Below are 23,364 nucleotides of genomic sequence, written 5' to 3'. Positions count from 1 at the left end.
CCCTTCTAATTACGTACTGTCAGTGATCAAAGTTTCCTGCTGAGTCACTGACTGATAGTAAGCAGTATAATTAATTAAACTCCTATCCGGAAGTCCAAGAAAATAACGGAAGAAAGGGAGAAAGGTGAGGGTGGGGTGCAGGAGAGAGGGAGGAACCACCTTAGATGTCAGGCCCCGGCAGGGCAGTGCAGCCGTTAATTTGAACCGTGACTGTAGATAGAGCCATGGTTTCCATCCTGAGTATCCAATCTAATAAACACGCATCCTGTTTCTTCATCTATAAAACGGAGGTGACAATTGTTGTCTACCTTCCAGGATTCCTACACAGATTACATTGGCAGCGGCCTGCAAAGACGCCTGAGCACACGCTGTGCTGACCGTGCTTTCTGGACCACGCCCTGGGGAATGAGCACATATGAGATGCCAGAGACAGGTGGGCGCAGCTTGTGAACAGCTCTGCAAATTAGGCCGAGGGGCCACCCTGTCAGTTGTGTGCAGCCAGTGAAGTCAGTGGGCAAGGGCGTGGAAAGACTGGGATTTCTGGTTTAGAAAATGACCCTGAGAGTGGTGTGGATTTGGAAGGAGTCACGGGACCAATTAGGAGACCGCTCGTACACCCTTGGAGGGGAGAAGCAGATTCAAAGGTAAATACATGCAGAGTTTAAGACCGATTACTGACAGGATATGAAAAAGGAGGTAGAGCGACAGACTGTGCCAGAATTCCCAGCTTGTGGACCCAGAAGGAGTAACGTCTCACAAACCGAGGATCCCAAAAGTCGAGGAGGGGAAGGTGGTACAAGAAGGGGGTGGGGGAGGGGGAGGGAGAACACAGTGCGGTCAAAGAGCTGAACAGCTCTAAAGAGAAATGGGAAATCAAGGTCTGACGAAGTCAACCTTGCATCTGGCTGCTATTTTTCACAAACCCTTTTACCTATACTTTTTCTTCTATTTGTTGAAAAAGGGTGGTCCTTTGTCCTACACTTTCCACCTTGTGGACGTAGCTCCCTGAACCCCAGGGGTGATGTGTAACACATCTCCCGTTCCCACATTTCCTGCAAAACAGAAGCCCTCGACCACTCGCCCACAGGAATGCGCCGCGAGCCACGGAGATTATCTTAAATTTTTTAAGAGCCGCCTTTCAAACGTACAAAGAAACAGATAAAATTAAGTTTTAACAGCCTTAGTGAGGATGACTGACAAAACAAGCAAATGCACACAGTTTAAAACTATCACCACAATCAAGATACCGAAAATTTCACTCAAACCAATTGGCAATTTATATTTAAATTACTAAATGAATGATACTTCTACAATTCTCTAAACCTGCAAGTTGCATAATTAATTCTTAGAAGAATATTAAGTTCATGATAAAATCAATTTCATACTAATAAACAGCCAAAGTAGATCTGATACTTCCAGCAACCTGAATTTTTCAAGGCAAAAAACTGGAAAAGCCACATATAAAAATTAAAGAAAATCTTCCTTTTATCTAAATCAATTTTTAAATTTATTTTTAAAAGGTATCAGTTTGGTTGACGTAATTTTGGCCAATCCTGCTAATGGCCCTTACCCATTCACGAAGCCTTTAAATTATATCCATTAGTTTGCTATGACCTCAAGATCCTTGCATTTCAGAAACTCAGTCATTGCCAACTGAGTTCATATGATCCACTCCAATTAGGATTCTATTCAGTGTTCAGAGACTTTTTAAATTTTGACTTTAATTAGTTTTCATTGCGTTCCTTTTCATGTCATCAGTTAGTTCCTTTACACTGTGAATGCCAAAGTTCATTGCCATCCATATCCACTGGAAAATCAGAGAAACTGTAGCAGGGCATTTAAAAAACTGAAAAGGTGCAACCATATCTCATGGTCCAGTAGGAAAAATGAATGGAGGATTGAGATGAGAACAAAAACTTTAAAGACCACAAATGAGGGATCTGCCAGGCTCCCTGGTACATCGCAGCCTTGGGTTTTGCATTGGCAAAGGTGTGGGAACGCTAGCTCGCATCCACTGGGCCAGAGCTGCAGGTGGGCAACAAAGAACCGTGACAGGTGCACCGCAGAAAGGCCACAGCTGATGGACATTCAAGCCCAGGTGCTGCAGCCCTTGGTTCAATGCCCTGGCATCTTTCCCCACTGAACAGGGAAGGCGGGACCAGCACGTCTTTGGACAGAGCCGCCTCCTCTGCTGTGCCCATCCTCTCTTGTCTGAGCTCCCCCTCCTCACAGGGACCTGCTTCACCTGTGACCCAGCAACCCCACCTGGAAAATCTTCCTAAGCCCCTGCCTGTGCTTTACACCAGAAAATGAATTATGGCTTTGAGGGCCCTTAATAAGGGAAATGATATGGGGGTCCCTGAGGAAATGCTTCTAGTTCCTCGTTTCATTAGGATGCTCTGCAGACATTTCAGCTCAGAAGATGACATTCGAACACCCAGGAGCTCTGTCTCACACACACACACACACACACACGCATACACATGCACATATGTGCACGCACACAAACACACAGGCAAGCGTGCACACACACACACACACACACACACACACACTCTTTCATTTCAGAGATGGGATTAGGACTTAGCAAGTCTGGAATAGTGTCTACTGTACTTTCAAAAGCCTCAGAACTGCTTGGGCAGTTTTATTAACCAGGAATCTAGACTAATTTTTACTTCCCTCAACCTTTACAGCGCTGGACAGACTGGTGCTAAATGTGGGCCGGCACCGATTTCTCATGCTTTCTCAGAGAGGTAAATAACAGTAACTTTTACAAACACATTTAAGACTTTTTCTCCAAAAGTTCAAAGAGAAGCAATTCCCTCATTCCTGCATTGTCTGGAGGCTTCCTGTCTAACCCTATGAGAGGTCCACTTGGAGCCCTCCTGCAGAAGCCTGTCTGAATTATTTGGCTGATTAGGGCATCATGCTGAAACCCATATTTCCCTACAAAATCAGGCTTTAAATCAAATTATTTACCTGCTCAAATAAGATATTTTCCCACGCATACATAAACGTGTCGCTCCTATCTTTGTACCATATTTGGGTGAAATGTCTGTGAACTACAGACATAATCATGGCAACGGTGAGTATTTTTGAGTTTGCACTCATGTCACCAGAACAAACACTATCGTTAGACACGTACCCTTCATGGGTGCGGCTTCCAGTGAAGGGTCCAGTCGCCCCTTCCCCTGACATCTCTCCCACCCTCACATTAATATTTATTTTCTTTTCTCAGTCACAGCATTTCCTCCTGGAATTCATCACTTAATATTCAACTGGAATGTGACTCAAACCTTCATGAATTGCCTTATTTGCAAATACCATTCTATCATGTTTCCCTCAAAGAAGGTCTACCTGGCAATATAATAAAGAACATATTGTGCATACTATATGTACATGTATATTATATGCATGTACATTATATACTTTATGATACCTAGAGAGACATCTCTGAGAGAGAGATGACCAGGAAAGGTATTTGTTGCAAGCAAAGGTGTACATAACCAGGAAAGTTATCCAAGTTGAAGTAAGGCATCCATGACAAGAAATGGAGAGTAACTAAGTCAGATGTAGGTCAAGGTTACGGGTAGAAGCCTGGGACCACTAACCAGATAAGAGAGTTACCAGCACACACTGGTCCCTTGAAGTGAACCTCTCACTTCTCTGTCTAAACATATTTGATTTCTGTTATGAACTTACTGAATCACAGAAAAATATAAATTATTAAAATAATATAATATAAATTATTATATATTTATTTATTCTTTCATTTTTATGCCTTTTCCCCATTCCCAAGTAAATTCTTAACTAAGCAGATCCATATAATATGTACTGGTATCCCTTTAAAACTGAGTTTAGGAAGCTACAAATAAATATGCATCACATAAATGAACGGCATCAAGCAAGATGGAATAAAAGTGGATGGGGTCCACTCGCCTATTTCAAACAGTACAAAAGCACAGTGATAAGCCTGTGTGGTCCTGGGGTGACAGCAAACATCTAAACCAATGGATAAAATTGAGAGTTAAAAAAAAAAAAAACCCTTACATCTGTGGCCAGTTGAATCTTGAAATCAAGATTCAATGAAAAAAGTAATAGTCTCTTCAATAAATGGTGCTAGACAACTAGATATCCACATGAGAAAAAACTGAAGCTTGCCCCTACAACACAGCATATACAAAAAGTTTACTCAGAATGGATCAAATACCTAAATGTAAGAACTGAAACTTTAAAACCCTTGGAAGTAAACAAAGATGGAAATTTTGTTATGTTGAATTAGGCAGAGGGTTATTTATGGCACCAAAATCACAGGCAAGAAAACAAAACATAAAATAGATAAACTGAACTCCCTTAAAATCTTTTGTGCTTTAAAGGATATTATCAACAAAATGAAAAGAAAAACCTATATAATGAGAGAAGACATTTTCAAATCATATACTATCTGATGAGGTTCCAGTACCCAGAATATATAAAGAAGTTTTATACGTCATTAACAAAAAGGAAAACATCCCAGTGAAAAATGGGCAAAAGATTTGCATAGACATTTCTCCAAAGAAGACATAGAGATAGCAAAAAATCACGTGAAAAGATGCTCAACATCACTAAATGAAAATCAAAGTCAGGAGATGACACTTCACACCCACCAGAGTGGCTATAGTCAAAACGACAGGCAATAACAAATGTTGGTGAGGATGTGAAAAAACTGAAACCTGCATTGCTGGTGGGAGCATAAAACGGTGCAGCTGCTTTGGAAAACAGTTTTTCAGTTTCTCAAAGTGTTAACCATAATGTTAACCCATATGACCCAGGCATTCTACTCCTGGCATATTCCCAAGAAAACGGAAAATGTGTGTTCACATAAAAACTTGTACATGAATGTTAATATGAATGGCTACTCATAATAGTCAGAAAAACAGAAACACCAAAATGTCCATCATGCTACAATAATGGATGAACTCTGACATTACACTAAGTAAAAAAAGCCAGTCACAAAAGACCACATATCTTATGATTCCATTTATATGAAATGTCCAGAATAGGGAAACCTATAGAGATAGAAAGTAGAGTAGAGTTTGCCCAGGGTCCAGAGGTGAGAAGAATGGATAATACCTGCTAATGGATAAAGAGTTTCCTTTTGGTGATGAAAATATTCTGATATCAGATAGTGGTGATGGTTGCAGGACCTTGTGAATATGCTGAAAACAACTAAAGTATATACTTTATAAAAGTAAATCTTACATTATGGGAATTATATTTCAATTTATTTTTAAAAAAGCAATAGTGAGCAAAGAAACTGTCAGTAAATCTAAAGAAGTGCTGACCATTTAACAAAACAGCAATAATGACTAGTCTGACATAGATTAAAAACAATATGTAACTTCATTCAACACTGAACATAAACAATGAAAGTGATATTAATAAATAGTAAGTCTAGGTGAAGGGTCTATAGGTTTTATTGTATTATTCAATAAATATTAGTCTTTCAACCTTTTTGTAAGATTGAACTTTTCAAAATAAAAGGTTAGAAAAAAAGTGAATGGGATTGTATTGAAATTAAACAGCAGAGCAAAAATTATATGTAATAATAATCTTCCTTAAAAAGGTAGATGTTCTACTCGCTCAATGAATATTTTTGAGCACTTACTATGTTGTAGACAAAGTACTAGAAACTCAGAGAAACCAGGTCTTTTCATAAGTTGATAGCTCATTTCTTTTTAGTGCTGAATAATACTCCATTCTCTGTATGTACCAAGGCTGATTTATCCATTCACCTGCTGAAAGACAGCATGGTAGCTTTCATGTTTTGGCAATTATGAATAAGGCTACTGCAAACATCCGTGTACTGTGTTTTTTGTAGACATACATTTTCAATCCATTTGGGTAATACTAAGGAGAACAGTTGTTGGATCTTATGATAAGAGTACATCTAGATTTGAAAGAAACTACGGAGCTGTATCCCAAAGCGGCTGCACCATTTTTCATCCCCACCAGCGATGATGAGAGTTCCTGCTGCTCCACATCCTCACCAGCATTTGGTGCTGTCAGTGTTTTGAACTTTGGCTGTTCTAATGGGTGTGTAGTGGTATCTCACTGCTGTTTTGATTTGCAATTCCCTAATTACATGTGATGTTGAACATCTGTTCATATGCTTATTTGCCATCTGTATATCTTCTTCGGTGAGGTGTCTGTTTAGATCTTTGGCCCATTTTTCAATTGGGTTGTTCATCTTGTTAATTGTTGAGTTTTAAGAGTTCTTCACATATTTTGGATAACAGTCCTCTATCAAGTATGTATTTTGCAAATATTTTCTCCCAATCTGCGTCTTGTCTTCACATTCTCTTGACATTGTCTTTCACAGAGGAGAGGTCTTTAGTTTCAATGAAGTCCAACTTATCAATTATTTCTCTATTGGATCGTGCCTTTGGCGTTGTATCTAGAAAGTCATCACCATACCTAAGATCATCTAGATTTTCTCCTATGTTGTCTTATAGAAGTTTTATAGTTTTGTGTTTTACATTTAGGTCTACAATCCACTTTGCATTAATTCTTAAAAAGGGAGTAAGATTTATGTCTAGATTCATTTTTTTTTTTTGCGTGTGGATGTCCAGTTGTTCCAGCACCATTTGTTGAAAAGACTCTAGTTATTTTTTATTAATTCCTTTTTAAATTAAAGGTATTGACCGAAGACCATGCTCTTAGAATTTTAAACATTTGAAATTTGGCAAGGTTTGCTTTGTGGCACAATATACGGTCAAGTTTTTGTAAATGTGTTTGTGAAATTCTAAACAATATAACTTGTAAATACAGTTAACCTTTCAGCTGCACGGGGGTTAGGAGCACTGCCCCCCACCTCCCACTGCTGAAAATCCACCTGCTGCTATCCCTGCCTCAAAAACGAAGGAACTAACAAACAACTCACCCAAGGGCAGGAGGCTGAAACAGTTTGGACAGAATCAGGAATCAAACCCTAGTTCTTCTGATTCCATGCATTGTGATTTCTAATCGAACACAAACTTTTCCCCATTCTTAGCTAATTTAAAGATCTGTAAAAAAGGAAAATACAGTACCATATTTATTGAAAAAGATCTGGGTATAACTGGACCCATGGCGTTCAAACCAGTGTTGTTCAAGGGTCAACTGTATTCTATATTTGTACATATTTTGTACAGACTTTTTAAAATTTGCATGCCCGTATCCTTATTTTTTGTTATGGAGTGTGTGGGGTGCTTAAAAAACCAAGTAAATATGACATTAACTAGAATCTCTTCTTAGAAAATCAATAATTAGGTGGAACCATTAATGAATGGCTTAAACTTTCATTAAGTCTTAGAAAACTTACTGTTTTATACTTATTACATACCAGAAGTCAGTGCTCACAAAGCAAAACTAACTGGTATAAAACCACAATCACTTATCAGTGGAAAGCCAGAGTTTAAACAGTATTACTTGTTCAAAATCCTTTACTTTCTCCAGTATACTGCCTGCCTTCTCAATATTATTAATATAACCTGTTAAGCATTCAAGTGAACTTACACAGAGATATTCAAGTTATATATTACTGCATAATAAACTACTCCCATGTGAATGTTCGTTCATAACACCGTTATTCATAGTAGCCCCAACCTGGAAACAACCCAAATATCCTTCACATAGTACATGGGTCGGAAAGCTGGTGCATCCGTACCATGAACTACTACTCAGCAATAAAACGGATAAACTTCCGACACATGCAGCTACTTGGGTGGATCTCAAAGGCATTATGCTGAGTGGAAAAACAAAAGTCAGTCTCAAATGATCATATACCATACAATCCCATTTATATAACATTCTCAAAAGGACAAAATGCTAGAGCTGGAGCATGGATAGTGGTCTCCAGGGGGGTGGGGAGTGAGTCACATTATTAAGGGTTAGAATGAGGAACTTCTATTTCAGTCACATTCTATGTGACAATGGTTATGCAAATCGACACATGGGGTATATGACATAGAACTACACAGACACACACACGCAAATGAGTTCAGATAAAAACTGATGAACTGTAAGTAAGATTTATAGTCTATTTGATAGTATTGTGCCAATATCAATTTCTGGTTTTGGTACTGTACTATAATTATCTAAGATGTTACCATTGGGGGAAGCTGGGGGAAGGCTCCAGCAGAAACCATCTCCGCCACTTCCTTTGAGTCTATAATTATTTAAAAATAAATTAGAAGTTAAAAAGGTGATTATCCAAATATAGCATTGCTATCCCTTAGCAGCGTCTCTGATGGGCATTCAATCTCACTTGCTCAATACTTTGGAAGACTTACAACTTGCATCTTTTCCAGCTTCTTACATCCCAGGTTGCTCATTTACTCTGAACTATGAGTCCGTAAGGAACCATAAACAGTATTCAATTTTCCTTTACCATCCTTGGAGTATCATCATTGATTAAACCATAATTTATGGTTCTATTTCAGCTAAGCCACGAACTAAATTTGAACCTTTCCCCAAAGTTCAGAAATGTTCTGAGGGTCAGCTTCCTAACCCGATAATCTGTGAGCACATTTCCAGCTCTACCTTGCAGTGACTTCATGACTCTAGGTACCCTCGCTTTGCCTCATTAGACTCTGGCCTTCTTGAGGCCAGAGACCAAGCCTTGTCCTTAAAAGGAATCTAGACTGTATCATCCTGCATGCTGAGGTGGCCCGAAAATACTTGGACAAACAGAAACTGCTAAGTTATGAGTTGTATGTGCATCTACTCATCTATATTCTGACCACCTGACACTGAAATTTAGATGTTGGCAATGCCAGCGAAGCAAGTATTGAGCACCGATTATTTCTAACAAAGTATTTTTTTCCTACAAAGTCCATTCAACTTTCTTTATGAAAGACTCAAAAATTTTAAATGATTGAAATACTGTATCTTTAACATAAATATTGTTCTATAATTCCATATATTGTAGAAATTCAAGAAGCTTTCAGAGTCTTCACTTTATCAGTTATATAACTCAGATGTTTACTAGTTTAGCAGAGCTAGTTGATATACTCATCCCATTCATTAAAATTTAACCCACCTTGAACTTTCCTTCAAAATATCCTAGAAAATGACAAAACCACTGGTATTACATAAACACATATATTGCTTTAACAATACAATATACAGATCTAATGATGTTCTATAATGTCTTGATTCAGTAACATCTGCTAAACATTTATTGCTAATTCACTTTATAACATTCTTTATTAAAAGTCATTAAAACCTGCAGCTGCATCCGTAATTATTTCCTAAATATAAAGACTGCTTTTATAAATGATCTCCTTGTTCAAAATACTGCCATACAGCTCACAGACTCTTTGTTAGAAGCCAGAGAGCTTTTATTCTTTAGGAAAAGAGATGCTAAGTAATTCATCAGATGCCAAACCCTTTCTTTGGCCACATTTCGGCTTTGATCCAAGTGGTCAACTTCTATGTTCATTAAGAATAGTTATAACATAGTCTCAGATGGATGCCCAGGACTTTTATCCATTGGAGTACCATCCTGCTCCTAGGATTCAATCTCTTAATGTGCATCCTTAATAAATTTGAAAAAGCTCAGTGATTTGGCAATGCCAAGCACACTGAAGAGCAGCTCATATGCAAATATTCTGGAGACACACATGGAAGGAAGAGACTGCATTTCATCTGGAGTTTTGTTAATTCTGCTCAGGAGAAAATACCCTACTGGGGGATTTATATGCTTGTAAAAATGATGTAAATGATTTCAGGCTCCATTTAACTGATTATTCTATGATTATACTGCTTTTACAAACCCCCCCCCCACCAACAAAAAAGAGAAAACTCCAGAGAAATAAAGTTCCGATACGATTTAAAGAAATTTCATTTTCGTTGAAAACAAACCATTGAATTCTGTGTAATAGAGTTGCTTATTTCTCAAAACAATTTCATTTATTCATAAGCATTACTGATAAATCAATATTGGTGACAGTATCCCCTAAACAATGCAGGATACCTGCGAGTTAGTGGGCAGGATAGTATGTAATTTGTATGCATATACTGCTTGGAATATGACCATTTTTCAGAAGCTGTTCTCTCCAAGATAGCCAATGATCTACATTTGGACAAACCCAAATGCACTTGGAATCTTTATTCCTTTTCACTCCCTGCAGTGTCAACACTATTAACAATCTATTTTTTTTCTTGAAACTCTGTTTTCCCTTACACTTTTCTAAGTGCACTTACATAACCTTCTCTCTTATTATTCCTCCTTCCCCAAATGTTCATAAACTACTGATTTTTTCCTTCATTCTCTCAAACAGTTAATGTATTTTCACAGCTTCAGCAACAATCTCCATTTTGATAGCTCTGAGCTGGATATGTCAGGTTGTACCTCTTTCTGAAACCAATGGTTCCTTCCCCTGCTATTTGGTCCTTACACCCTTTCACCACTGGACATGTCCCAAGTCAGGTGTGACACCTTTCCTTCCAAAGAAGCTCATTTTACGTCTACACGCATTTGTGTTTACCAAGCACCTGGCAGGTATCAAGCACATGATCTCATCTTGATTCTTCCCTTGTTTGTTAGTCCATCACCCATCACCTTACCATCCTGTCTCAACTGACTCATTGCTAACCTTTGCCCCATCAGGTCATGTTCTCATCACCTCAAACCTGAATCACTGCAGTAGAATCAACCCTGGTCCTTCCTGAAGGACAATTCCTCTAAAATATGACATTCGACACGTGATTATGCTGTCCGAAAACCTCCCTATTTGTATAAGATTAAGGTCAAGATAATACGCGAGCCCTTCCAAATCCGTGAGAATCTAAATCCCTCCAGTTCCTTAGTCAGTAAAAGTAAAAGTTAGTAAAATGTAATTGCTTACTTTGTTTTTATCATAATTTGAAGCAAGTGAAGCATGTAATTAGTGGGACAAAAGGTATTTCTTCTTCCCAAACCACCTATAAAGTATGGAAAACATGAAATATTGACACAAATCTTAATTTTGACTCATGTACGGAGAATCATTTAACTTTCCCGGACTTCAACTGTCTCATTTGCAAAACAGGAATGATAATGTTTGCCTCTCAGTCCTGCTGTGAGAATCACATGTGAGATGCCCGAGAGAGAGGAACTTTCACAAAACTGCTAATGCCACACAAAGTGGGGGGATCTTACTGAGAAGGGGAACTAGAGAAGGCTGGGTCCCCTGGAACATACTTATATGGCCCAGGAAGACTTCATGCAACAATGAAATACTCTAACTTCAGGAGTTTCCAGAAATTTACTGCCATGGAAAGAAAACACAAAATGAAAAATAAAAATGCACTAACGATGGATAACTGGCAAATATTATTTTTCGGTGATCACTTAAAAGGATTTACAAGTAGAGAAAAACAAATGGGCGTGGAGAGAAAAATGAACAGCCTATTTGTTTATGAATGTAATGAATTAGATGAACACCCTAATCTTACGTCCCTTAGCTCTAAATGTACGCTACCATATCACTGCTTGGTCACAGGACCTGCAATCAGTGGTGAAGTATCCAGACAACTGGATTAATCTGCTCTTAGGAGTTTTACTTCTTCAAGATTAAAACCAGACCAGAGAAGCAAAAGATAAATAGTCCAGCTAAATTGGCGCAGGCTTACCACATGATAAGTGACGAAATATTATATAAAACTGCTGGAAAAAAAAACAAATACAGAAAAAAAATCTATCCAGTCAGAAGTACTAGTATCCACATTGGTCTATGACTCTGTTTGTGTCCCTTGGATGTTACTCATTTCTGAGTAATAAAGTAAAAGGACACCCACAAAGCTAGGGTGCATTAATTACATTGAAGGTCACATTATGAACATTTCATCTTAAAACGTTCTTTAAAAACAAGCTTTTAGAGAGACAATAGCCCATGAGCCCACCTTTGCTGAGTATGCCATCCACAGCAGGTACAGAAAATGACCTAGAAATCGTTGGTGGATTCTTCAGTGCCATTGTAGCGGACAGTTGCTCTTCCTTCTACCCTATAACCCCCCTCTTTCTGAAAACTGCACCAAAATTTGTACTGGAGGGCGGGGGCTTTGCATTTAACAGACCCTAGTCAACAGCTGCTTATCTGTTTCTCTCTTGGTCTTACACTTTGTCAATGTTCCCGTCTGAGTCACAGTCGTCGTTGCAGGAATCAGACGACAGAGAGCGGGGGAAGAGGTGGTGCAATAAACACATCATGGAATGTTGTTGATCTGGCTTCATTCCTACTTATTCTATGGACTACTTTTTCCCACAATATTTTTGACCAGTCAAAGAAACAGAGTATTTATTTCATCTCAGCCACTCCTCATTTTTTGAGATTTATTTTCTTGTAAACTTCTAAAAGATACTAAGATGAAGTTTTTTGCCAAGTCATTATTCATTCTCCCATTTTTAGAAAGAAACAGAGGCCTGGAGAAAAACTGACGAAATACGTCAGTTTTGGTTTTTAACAGATGCCACTGAAATCAGAGAAGTCACGGGTCTGCAGGCTCCAGGACCCGGAAAGCATTCGGGGCCGAGCCCAGCTTGTAGGCCGTTTTGTTCCAATTAAATTAGGTGAAAACGAGGAGATTTCACATAAAATCTGGGCTACATCTCCCAGGTTTCGCTCTAACTGAGGAGAGCCAGAGTCAGGAGCTTCCTGCAGGGCTTGCCCTCCGAGGTCCCACTGACCGGCCAACCTGCCAGAGCCCGGCAGACACTGAACTTACAACCCATGCAAAGAGATGCAGGAATGGATGCACAAACAGAAAAGGAAACACTCTAGGACAAAGCAGGAAGAACTGGCTAGCGGTGAGCATAGTGTGTTTTGGACAACATACAACACAAGGGATTCATCTGATTAAATAATAAGAGAACAATTGTGGGTTAGCTGATCGATATGCAGACTGGCCTAACAAGGCCCCTGGGTATCAGAGGGGGATTGGTTCCAGGACACGCCACGGATACCAAAATCCATGGCTGCTCAAGTCCCTTATGTGAAATGGCGTAGTGTTTGCATATAACCTACACACACCCTCCTGTATACTTCCAATCATCTCTAGATTACTCACAATACCTCATACATTGTAAATGTTAGGTAAATAGTCGCTAGTGTGCAGGAAATTCAAGTTTTGTTTTGGGGAACTTTCCAGAATTTTTTTTTCCCCGAATATTTCTGATCTGTGGTTGGTTGAATCCAAGGATGCAGAACCTGCAGATATGCGGGTGGGCTATAATAATGAACACCACCTTGAGTGAGTTCCTGCTGTGTACGGACAGCGGCCCAGGCGCGCCCCGTGCCTTGTTACACTAACTGTTCCCAACAGCGTATTGAGGTGAAACTTTGTATAGTTACTGAGTCTCTATACCAGGATTCAAATTCATATCTGTCTGATCATCAGTCTCATGTCCTTTTCACCATAAGAGTATAGGGTCCTAGTCAAGAGAAACAGTATGCGGGAAGCAGAAGGAAAGTTTCTGGGCTCAACTAAATCTGTAGGTTTTTGTTTGTTTTCTAACGGACGTGATAATGATTTCCCAAAAGAATCAAGAAAAGAGATGCGCTATTAAATTAAGGTAAAGTGATTTACCCAAAGTCACATAATCTGTTGAGAAAACCATGTTAGACTTTAGACTTCTTATGTACTCAATGCATTTTTAATCATGCGATACTATCTTCTCACTGACTTTCTTAAATTTCTTAATCTCAGATACTTACCTATGTCTTAACCATGAAGCCCCTTTAGCAGGTTCAAAAAGGATGCATTATTCTTTTAAATAGTTTTGTATGAGTAACGTATTACTGTTAAAATTCTGGTACCATTTCTAAAAGACTCATGTTTTATGTTAATTTACTTTGTGAATTTATCAGGTATCTTTTATAAAATTAAATCTGCAGCTCTTTGACATTTTGAGTGAATGGCAATATATTTGCTAAATATAAATATAGTTATAACTACTTCACAAATTTAAATTTTAAAAAGGTATGTGAGTATGTACATTAAATGTGATAAAGAATTAGCCACTTTTCTAATGTACTGATTTCACGATTGCTTTATTTAAAAAAAAAAAACTTATTTCAGCTTCACTGATAATTTGAAGACCAAATTCATGAAAATCTAAAACAATCTTCTGACACTTCATGTGTAGAATGTGCTGAACTACCTTCACAATAATGATCGAAAGATAAAGTTCTTGATCACATGACATTATTTTAATGACCTGTCACTTTCTGCTTTTTTCCCATTCTTCTTTCTCTGTTGTTTCTTTACTTTTTCTTTTTTGGTAAGTGATAACAAATCAAACCTAAAAATATATATATATGTAATAATTGTATCACAAACAAGGCAATTATAAAATTTTCCATTTCTGGTTCAGCCAAATAGTTTAACCACAAAACTATAAGGAAACTGACTGTAACACCAAATAATAATTTAGATTTCTCAAACTTACTATTGGTATATTTTTAGTGATAACCTAGAAATCTATACAAACGAAATGTTTAAAGGTTACATTTAAAAAATCATAGCTACTTTTAAAACTCCAACTGATGACAGAAAATAAGCCATGAGATATTGCGTAACTGGAGATTTCTTGACGACACCTATGAACAGAATCTCAGCTCTGGACTAAATCAAGACCACATCCTTACAGCATTTCCAGGGTACCTACACAGACCAGCCCCACGCCGTCCACACTTCACTCCATCTTCACTAGCCACTGAAGCAAATCAAAATGCTTTCTAGATGTATTTTCAGATATTGAGTTTTTAAAGTGCACTTAAATCCTTTGAGTATCCTTATTGGTATAACTAATGATAAATATTATTTCTCCTTTACATACCTGAAAATTATGACAAAAATGCAGTGACTGATTCATTTAAAGTCAAAATGAAAGTACAGTTGACCCTTGTACAACATAGGTCTGAATTAAACGGGTACACTTACACCCAGATTTTTTCAATAAATATACTGGAAATTTTTTTGGAGATATACGACAATTTAAAAAAACGAACAGTGGAAATGCGTAGCCTAGAAATATCAAAAAAAATTAAGAAAAATGTAGGTATGTCATGAATGCATAAAATATCCATAGACATACATATAACATACAAAACATGTCGATGGATTGTTTATGTTATTAGTAAGGATTCTGGTCAAGAATCAGCTATTAGCAGTTCAGGGGTGTCAAATGTTATATGTGGATTTTCAGCTGCACGGTGTGTTGGTGCCCCCGAACCTCAGCATTGCTCAAGGGTCAGCTGTAATTAAAATGAGCTTGGGTCATGCTGACCTAGGCTCGACCGTTTGGTATAAAACACGGTGTCAATTTTGAATAACAGATATTTTAAAATCAGGTCCTCCCTGCATTAAAATATTTTTCCATTGAGAGATATAAGAAAATTGATGCTGAGTTAATGAGAAAATATTATATTCTCTACATTGAAGCTCTTAAATGTAAGAGGCACGTCGCCATATAGTAATCAGAAGGGACTCTTTTGATGAAGGAAGGAATGATTGCTACTGGAGATTATTTATAGTAATTCGAAGATACAGCACCTAAGTTTCCAAAACACTCTTGAAAGCATCGTATCGAGACTTTCCAATATTCCACGGAGTACGCATCTATTCAGTTATCCCACAAATACTTAGCTGTCAACCACATACAGAGGATTGCGGCTTAACCGGTAGGTAAGATATCCCCATAAGTAGTGGGTTGGGTGACTTGAACAAGCTCTTATGACCAGCATTTCAAGAATCCCCATCTTCTGACTGTCAAACAGTCCTTGTTCTGCTACGTCACGATGCATAACATATTTTATACTGCAGGATGCTGTCTCTTACCATGCGTGCCATGTACAACTCATTCTGCTAAGCTAAACGGGACAAAAATACGAAATAAGAGGTCTCTCTCCATTTGAGTGCTAGTCTATGACTCACCGGATGGGTTTCGGGGGCGGTTTGACAACTGTAGAAATAACTTCTGGCTTAAGATACACTTTTCTTCGCTAGTGGCTTTTGCCTTCCTGATAGAATTGGGTGAATAAGCAGGTTCCTTGCCTGGAATTTATATCTTTTAATTGGTATGAAAATAACAGTCAATTCTTGAAGGCCTTCTTAAATTCCATAATAATCACCTCTCACTTTCACATTTTTTGTAACTATGTACATAACTTGGTTCAAACCCATGCAAGCAATTCCAAAGGCAAACTGTGGACATTCAAATCCACTAGGATCTGATGGTCAATAATTACATTAGACTATCCAATTCATATTTAGATGGTCTAGACAAAATTGACTGATTTTTTATAATATTTTTATAATTTAAAGGTTCAAGCCAGAATTCTCTGTCCCACTCTCATACATACCATTTCTTGTTAAAAGAAGAAAAGGAATTGAACAGATTCCAGGGCTCATTTCTAATTATCCTCCGGTCCTATACGGTATACACTTCACATTTTCCTGATTGTGCAATCCTATTTCACTTTTCTTTTTTGAGTCTCAAATATAAGCAACACAACAACACTGATCCCTCCTAACAAAACTCCTTCCTCTGGGAAGGGGTGTTGAATATTGTGTCTGGTATTCCCCGAACCTCATGCATCCTAACAGACCAAAAAACCATCAAGAAAAAGAGCTATTTTAATGGGATATGGATGTCCTAAAATTAAGTATTGATCTCTCTTTAAAGACGGGTGATTCTGTGCAAAAAGAAGGTTTGGTTGCATTAGCCCACCCACTCCTTTTTTGGGGGCAGGGGCAGTTAGAGATTAGAATTTCCACAGGCATTAAGTTGGTTTACAAAGCTCTGTCTCAATGTAACGACATTTCCCCAGAGATAAGGATTGACGAGAGCTTCCAGGCAGCTTGCCTGAGCTTGGAACGGTGAATGAGTTATTTATTTCTGTAACCAAATCTCCAAAAGAATTAGGCCAGGATAACTCTTACTTTGTGCTGTTTGAGCCACATTTGGAGAAAGCCTGCCCCCTCTGCCACGGAGACGGTAACTGCGGCCACGTACCCACAGGCCTGCTTTCTGGAACATGTCCTCCGCTTCCATCTTATGCTCTGCCCACCAGGGGAGTCTGTCTGGGCTATTAACTGACAACCAAACTAAGAGTCTAACAGTCAGCTGTAACTCTTAAAACATGCTTCATCAGTCCATGTGGTAATTTCACGTTCACATATCTCAGATCAGGAAAACAAGCAAACAAACAAAAGCAGGCTGTGCCAGGGACACACTGTAGGTCCCCTGGCGAGGAACCCAAGTCAGTAGTGCATTTCTCCTCCTGAGATTACCACTTCCGACCTGTACAGGGCCACGGAGCCCCCAAGGAGCTCAGTGACATGGACGCCTCTGCTCCCTTTCTGCTAAGCAAGCAGGTTCATGGTAAGTGGCAAGTGACAGCTGAGAACGATGTGTCCTCAGGGTGCAATTGCTGCTCTCAGCCAACGCAAAACAGGGGCGCTTCACCGCAGCAACCAAGACCATCTTAACTGCCTCAGAGGATTTTAGCGATGAAGTTGAGAAGAGGGTAGGTATGGAAATGTATTTTATTATCAGTTATAGATGACCTAAGAAATTAAAAGGAAAACCCGAAGAACAGTGCTTTCTCAAAGGGCCCATCTCTCTCCACAGGGTTGGTTATGCTTACAGCGTCACGTGTGTTTAAAGGATTGTCAAAGTCTGTCCTGCCAAGGCAAGCTCTCCACTCACTGAATGTGCTCATCGGCACCCATCGAGCTCTTAGGGAAATGTCAGGCATGGGCTGGAAATTTGTGCAACTGCCTTTACCCAGTGAACCCTTTTCATTAAAGCAGAATGCTTATCAAGGTCACCGTGAAAGACTGTAGTTTTGAAGCACCAGGGGAAGACTACAGAAGTAAGAATTAATGGAAAATAGATTTAATTAAGACTTTAAAGCTTATGGTTCATCAAGAATCTCTTGGCCCCCTCATCACTTTTGGGATTTCAGTGACAAATGTATTTTGTAGCACTAAGAAGTCAGAATGCTATGGAAACCCTTTCTCCTAAAAAGGCACGCTAAAGCTTCTCATTTTCTGCCTTCTGGCAGGTCTGGTTTGAGCAAGTAATCTTAAGCTTTAAAAGGCTGGAAAAACAACACTGCATGAAAACGTGTGTTTTTCTTTAGGTAAGATCCACAGGTGCAGGTATACTCGGGGTTGGTGTAGAGAGAGGGATCAGGTGTGTGGACGCATGTGTCTGTTCTTGTGCAGAGTCTGGCACATTATAATCATATGAAATATATTAGAAGAGATGGTTACACCATCACTACTAGTAACTTTTTGAGGCTTGCATACTATGTAACACAGACAGGATCAGTTTAAACTACAAGTATAATGCCAAGAAAAAAAAAAACAAAACTCTTACAAAATGCCAGATTGTATCATTTTGGGGGAAAACACGACACACATTCAGAAAGATATTAGCTCATCAACAAAAATACCCAACTAAGATTTTACTATACTGATAGAAGCTTATATATGTATATATATATATATATATATATATATAATTTTTAATATTCTCATCGCACAGCAGACTTCAGAGAAGTAAAATATCCAACTGCTTTACTAGGCAAGATTTTCCCAAAGATCATTATGCAGGAACAACCATGTAAAAATCAAATTCTTTATCGTCTAATCCACAAGGAAAAAATAATACTGTTTTAACTTTTCTGTTAAAATCTTGGGGGGAGGGGGAAGCCGTTTGAGTTATCAACAAGCAGAAATAATAATATTATCACTTACCGGCCAAGTAAGGGAATTGGAATTCTTCCAGTTTCTCTAACGTCAGGTTGTGAGCAGGTCTGCAACCTCGTCTCGCAAAGCTATTTCCAGAACAGGTGCAATCTTCTCACGAGCATCCTTTTTATTTGGAGAAGCGTGGGCCTTGGAGCTCTCGGACCCCGACCGCAGAGCCCATGTTTTCTCAGCGGCTCCGAGAACTTCGGCCTCACTCTTCGGCCCCTATCCCTCTGGCCCCCGGAGGAAATTATTCTCGAAGTTGCTGCGGAGAGTTTGATCCGTGGAACAGGAGGGCTCCTCGGAGCCCTGCTCGGGGGTCGCAGCAGGGAAAAGAAGGCTCCTTTCCGTCGGTCACGGCCGGGGAGGGGGGCGCGGGGGCACCGGGAGCGCAGCCTCTTAGCTGCGAGGCGCGGGGAGCCGGGCTGCCCTCGGCGAGGCCCGCGGCGGCGCAGTCGGGTCCCGGCGGCGGCAGCCGGGTCCGGAGACGCTGTCCATCCCCTCCGGTGCTGAAGTCAGGGGCCCGAAGCCCGGGCCGGGCCCCGCGCCGCACTTTTCCTCGCCAGCCAACGCGAACGGCTGCTCGCCTTCCGGGCTCGCCTTCCTCTGGCGCCTCCTCTCTGGGTAGGGGTGCGCTGGCTCTCCAGGATCACAGCCCCATGCTTATTTGGTGGCACCGTTTCCGGACGGTATCTGACAGTGGAGGTAGGAATCCGTGGGAAATCAGATTTGAGCCGCTCCTGACTTTTCAGAGGCCGCGAACGAGTTTCCTAATGCTAGAAACGAAAGGAAACGCACGCACACGCGCGCGCACACACGCGCACGGGAAAGGGAGCGGGTGTGTGTGTGTGTCGGGGGGGAGAGTAAATATAGATTATGTACCGTGGAAAAGCCAGAGCTTCTCTGGGTCTCTCATTACGTAAGATGGAAAGGGCTATTTTGGAAGACTCCACAATCCTGATCGCCGGTTAGGGGCACCAGATGTGAATTCTGAGAAACCCCATTTGAAATTCCTAGGTTAGACACAGCAAAGCGATTGTGGATTCTTCTTAGACCCTCCAAGCAGAAACGACAGGTTACTGTTACATGAAAAGGCAGAGAATGAAGGAAAAAGAAAAAGAAAAAGGCCCCGCTACCTTGCGAAAGGCTGCTGGATTGGCTGGGGGTCCCAGCTGAGCCGCCGGGGGATCGGGCCGGACGCGTGTCGCCGGAGCGCTGGGCGGCGAGGCTGGCGAGGCAGCGGCGCGCGCCGGGCGCGGGCTCCTTCCCGGGGCCGGGCTGGCGAGCGCCTGCAGCCTCGGCCCCTGCAGGGCGGCGGGGGAGGCCGAGTGCTCAAGGATCGAGCCGGGGACGAAAAAGTCAGCGGGGAGGCTCGGCTGTCCCCGCCCTTTCAACGCCGCCACGACGCGCCGCCCGCCGGACCCCGGCCCGGGTTTCCGCCCTTCAGCCCGGCTTCTCCTCGCTGCCCCCAGGCCTCGCCGGCCCGTCGCTCCCGCGGCGCACAGACCCCACGTCCGCCCGCTGCACCCGCTCGCACAGCCGCTGGTCCCCGCACCGGGGAGGGCGGGGTGGGTGTCTCCGGGCGGCCCCCGAGGGCTCCGCCACCCACCCTCGGCAGCGCGCGTGGGGTGAGGCGGGGAACTGAGATACTCTGCGTTGAACCTGCTAGGAAACTGGTCAAAATCACGTCCACGCGGACCCGTAGCCAGGAGGGAAAATGGAGCTGGGGGCGAGGGTCGTGCCCCGGCCCACCGCTCCCGGCACCGAAACTGTGAGCGCAGGCTTCTGCGCCCGGAGACCTGGGGGGAGTTCAGGAAGGAATGGTGGGGTGCGGGGCGAGGCGGGCGGAGCGGGTGCCAGGCGCCCTTCCCGCCGGGCGCTCGGATCTCTCCTGCCCGGATTCCGACAGCAGAGGGAGCCGTGCGCGCAGCGCCGGCCTCCACGCCGGCCCCGGGGATCCGAGCCAAGGGGCGGGCGCCGCGCCCGGGGGTCTCTGCCGGGACCGGGCTGGTGGGGCGGCCAGCGCGGCGCCTCTGGTGCCCCGGAGGCGAAACGGGACTGAAGCGGGGTCCCTGGAAGTGCAGATCGGACAGGCGCGCTATTCAGTCCGGGAAGCCCAGGGTTTCCTTAGACTGCGAGCCGCCGCCGCCGCAGCGCCCTCGCGTCCCGGTGGCCCCCAGCCTCGCTGCCGCCCGGCTCCCGCCGGATAAGGCCCGCGGGGAGAGGGGGGGCGGGCGCGCGGGGGGTGCAGGAGGCGGGGCTGTCAGTGGGGAGGCGGCGTGGGGGGCGGTGCGCGGGAACCTGCACGCGCAGCGAGAGGGGCGCGTCGCCCGCCCTCTCTCGGGCCTTTGACCGGGGGCGCTGGCGGCAGGTGCCGGTGGGCCTCTGAAACCGCGTCGGATGGAGTCGTCTGGCTTCTCCGAGACACACGAAGCTCCCTAGGATATTGTTCCTTGGGGCGAATGTGGAAGAGTGTGTTTTGCTTTACGGTCCGTGTAAAAGTAGACGGATTGCTCAGCATGGTGGTACAGGCAGTTTCCCTTTTCCCTTGGACTCATGTAGACAAAACACATGGCTCTTGGATGTGCACAAGCACGTACGTGTCATCTCCACAAATAAGTTTCAGAAAGTGCTGTTTTTGTTAGAGGACGGAAACAAACCTCCTCCAGCGAGGACCTCGCTCGCCCGTCGGTGAAGACACTTTTCTCCGCAGAATTTAATCCACCTGATGCAATTGATGGCTTAAATTGTTTTCTCCGGACATGTAGAAACAAAAACAATCGCAGAAATGTAACGTATCAAGTAAAAGAACCGCATTTAAATGAGGCGCAGAACACAAGGATGTGACTAATTAGAAACATATGCCCTTGATTTTTCAGACCTGGAGGAAGAGATTCCCTGCCCAGCGCTGGCTGACGTGGGTGCAGAGCCTCAGTCCTTCCCCTTCCCTCTCTCTCTGCCAGGAAAAGAAAACAGAAACAGCTGATTAATTTGAACTGTCAGTCCCAGTAAGGTTATGTTAGTTTGATGTCTTTTTTCTGTTTTGTTTTTTTGAAGAAGTAATATCTACTCCAAATTGTCTTCATCAAGTTGTGTAACCAGTTATGGAAATTAACATGATGAAAATTAAATGCAGTCTAACATCTGATGCTGCAAATGAATATAAACAAAGTACACAAAACCAGGGGACAGATAAACTGAGATGAACTAGAAATATTTTAAGAAATTTCACCCTTAAAGCAGTTTTTTAAAGCTTATTTTAAATGTGAATTGTCATTCTTATTTTAAGTTATCGTTTTTTATAATGTAAACATAGGAACATGTGAATGTAAATCATCAAAACAATACAATATATGAAGCATAAGTTTCACAAGAAAATTTTGTACCCTCGCATGGTTACTGTGAATCCGAAACTAGGTCCTTCAATCTCACTGTTTACAAAACTAGAATACAGTTTCCACCCACCCAGCCCACTGGGATTCCTTCACAGTGTAAGAATCTTAGAAAACATTAGCTGGTGAAACATTCTGGAAACAATTTGAAGTCCTTTGGAGGAGGGAGTTTGAAATGCAAATCAAAACTTCCACCCAATATGATCTAGAGTAACAGTCATTGTATATGAAACCCTATTACCAATTATTGCTGAGTTGGAACAATGATCCTATTTATTTCCTTCTGTGGGTTTTCTAATGAAATGTTGCTGAGTTGAATAGTTTTGACCCCTTTTTATGTAAGAACCTCCCCTCAAGACATACCTTTCCTTAGCCAAGGTGTTCTAGCCTGCTGAGTCATCATCAGATAAGTCTAGAGGACTTCGATGACAAACTGAAATTACAATGGAGCAGTCAGACCAGACGTACAAATATGGAGTCCGGAGGCCATTAAGGATCTGGTCTCAGACACATCCTTCCACCGCTGAGAACTTGAACTTTCTCTGAACTGTACCAGGTCCAAGGACACCACCAGCCGTATTCAGAACAGCACCTGCCAGCTGCAACCTTATGGTCTCAAGGTGACTTGTGATTATGCAACCATCTCAGACCCCAACCGACCCTTGCTTGACAAGCAGCCCTCTTACCAGCTCCAATTATAACTCTTCATAAACAACTCATGGAACCAACTGTATAACCTTGCTGTTTTTCCTTTATAAGCCTCCCCCATTTTGTAGTCGGGGACACAATTCAAGTGCTTCTTGAATCTGTGTCTCCCCAGCTGCAGTCCTAACAAACTCCAAATAAACACCTCTTTATTTCAATCAGGTCTCCATTTCTCACATCTTGGCTAACAACCTCATGTGTTTCCTTCTGTATTAGTTGAGCTCAACTGACTTTAGTTACACGAAAAAGGTGGATGTAATTTCAGAATTCCACTCACCTCAAATTAACTGAAGTGCAAAAATCCGTAGGTTAATCTGTTTATCCATTGGCCAGTTGGTGGACATTTGGGTTGTTTCCAGGCTTTGGCTATTAGCAATAAAACTGCTGTAGCCATTTGACTACCAAAAAAAAAAAAAAAAAAAAATCCATCGTTTAGATTTGTGTGGTTTTTGTTTCAGGGGAGGTAACAAGTGGAGGTCAGAGAAACTCAGGAAATTAACCA

At 41.7% G+C, this 23,364-nt stretch overlaps 1 protein-coding gene across 1 annotated transcript in view; it reads right to left on the bottom strand.

Moving 5' to 3' along the window:
• Positions 1-20,661, bottom strand: part of SNTG1 (syntrophin gamma 1) — a 478,642-nt gene extending 457,981 nt beyond the window's left edge. Inside the window, exon 1 of the mRNA XM_082433011.1 lies at positions 18,772-20,661. The gene's annotated coding sequence lies outside the window, so the exon portion shown is untranslated. The remainder of the gene's footprint in view (positions 1-18,771) is intronic.
• Between the last annotated feature and the right edge of the window lie 2,703 nt (positions 20,662-23,364).

The sequence above is a fragment of the Balaenoptera physalus genome (assembly GCF_965194825.1).
Source record: "Balaenoptera physalus genome assembly, chromosome: 17".
Classification (NCBI taxonomy): domain Eukaryota; kingdom Metazoa; phylum Chordata; class Mammalia; order Artiodactyla; family Balaenopteridae; genus Balaenoptera; species Balaenoptera physalus.
Note: the sequence above shows the minus strand (reverse complement) of the source record. Positions and strands in the feature narration are given on the sequence as shown.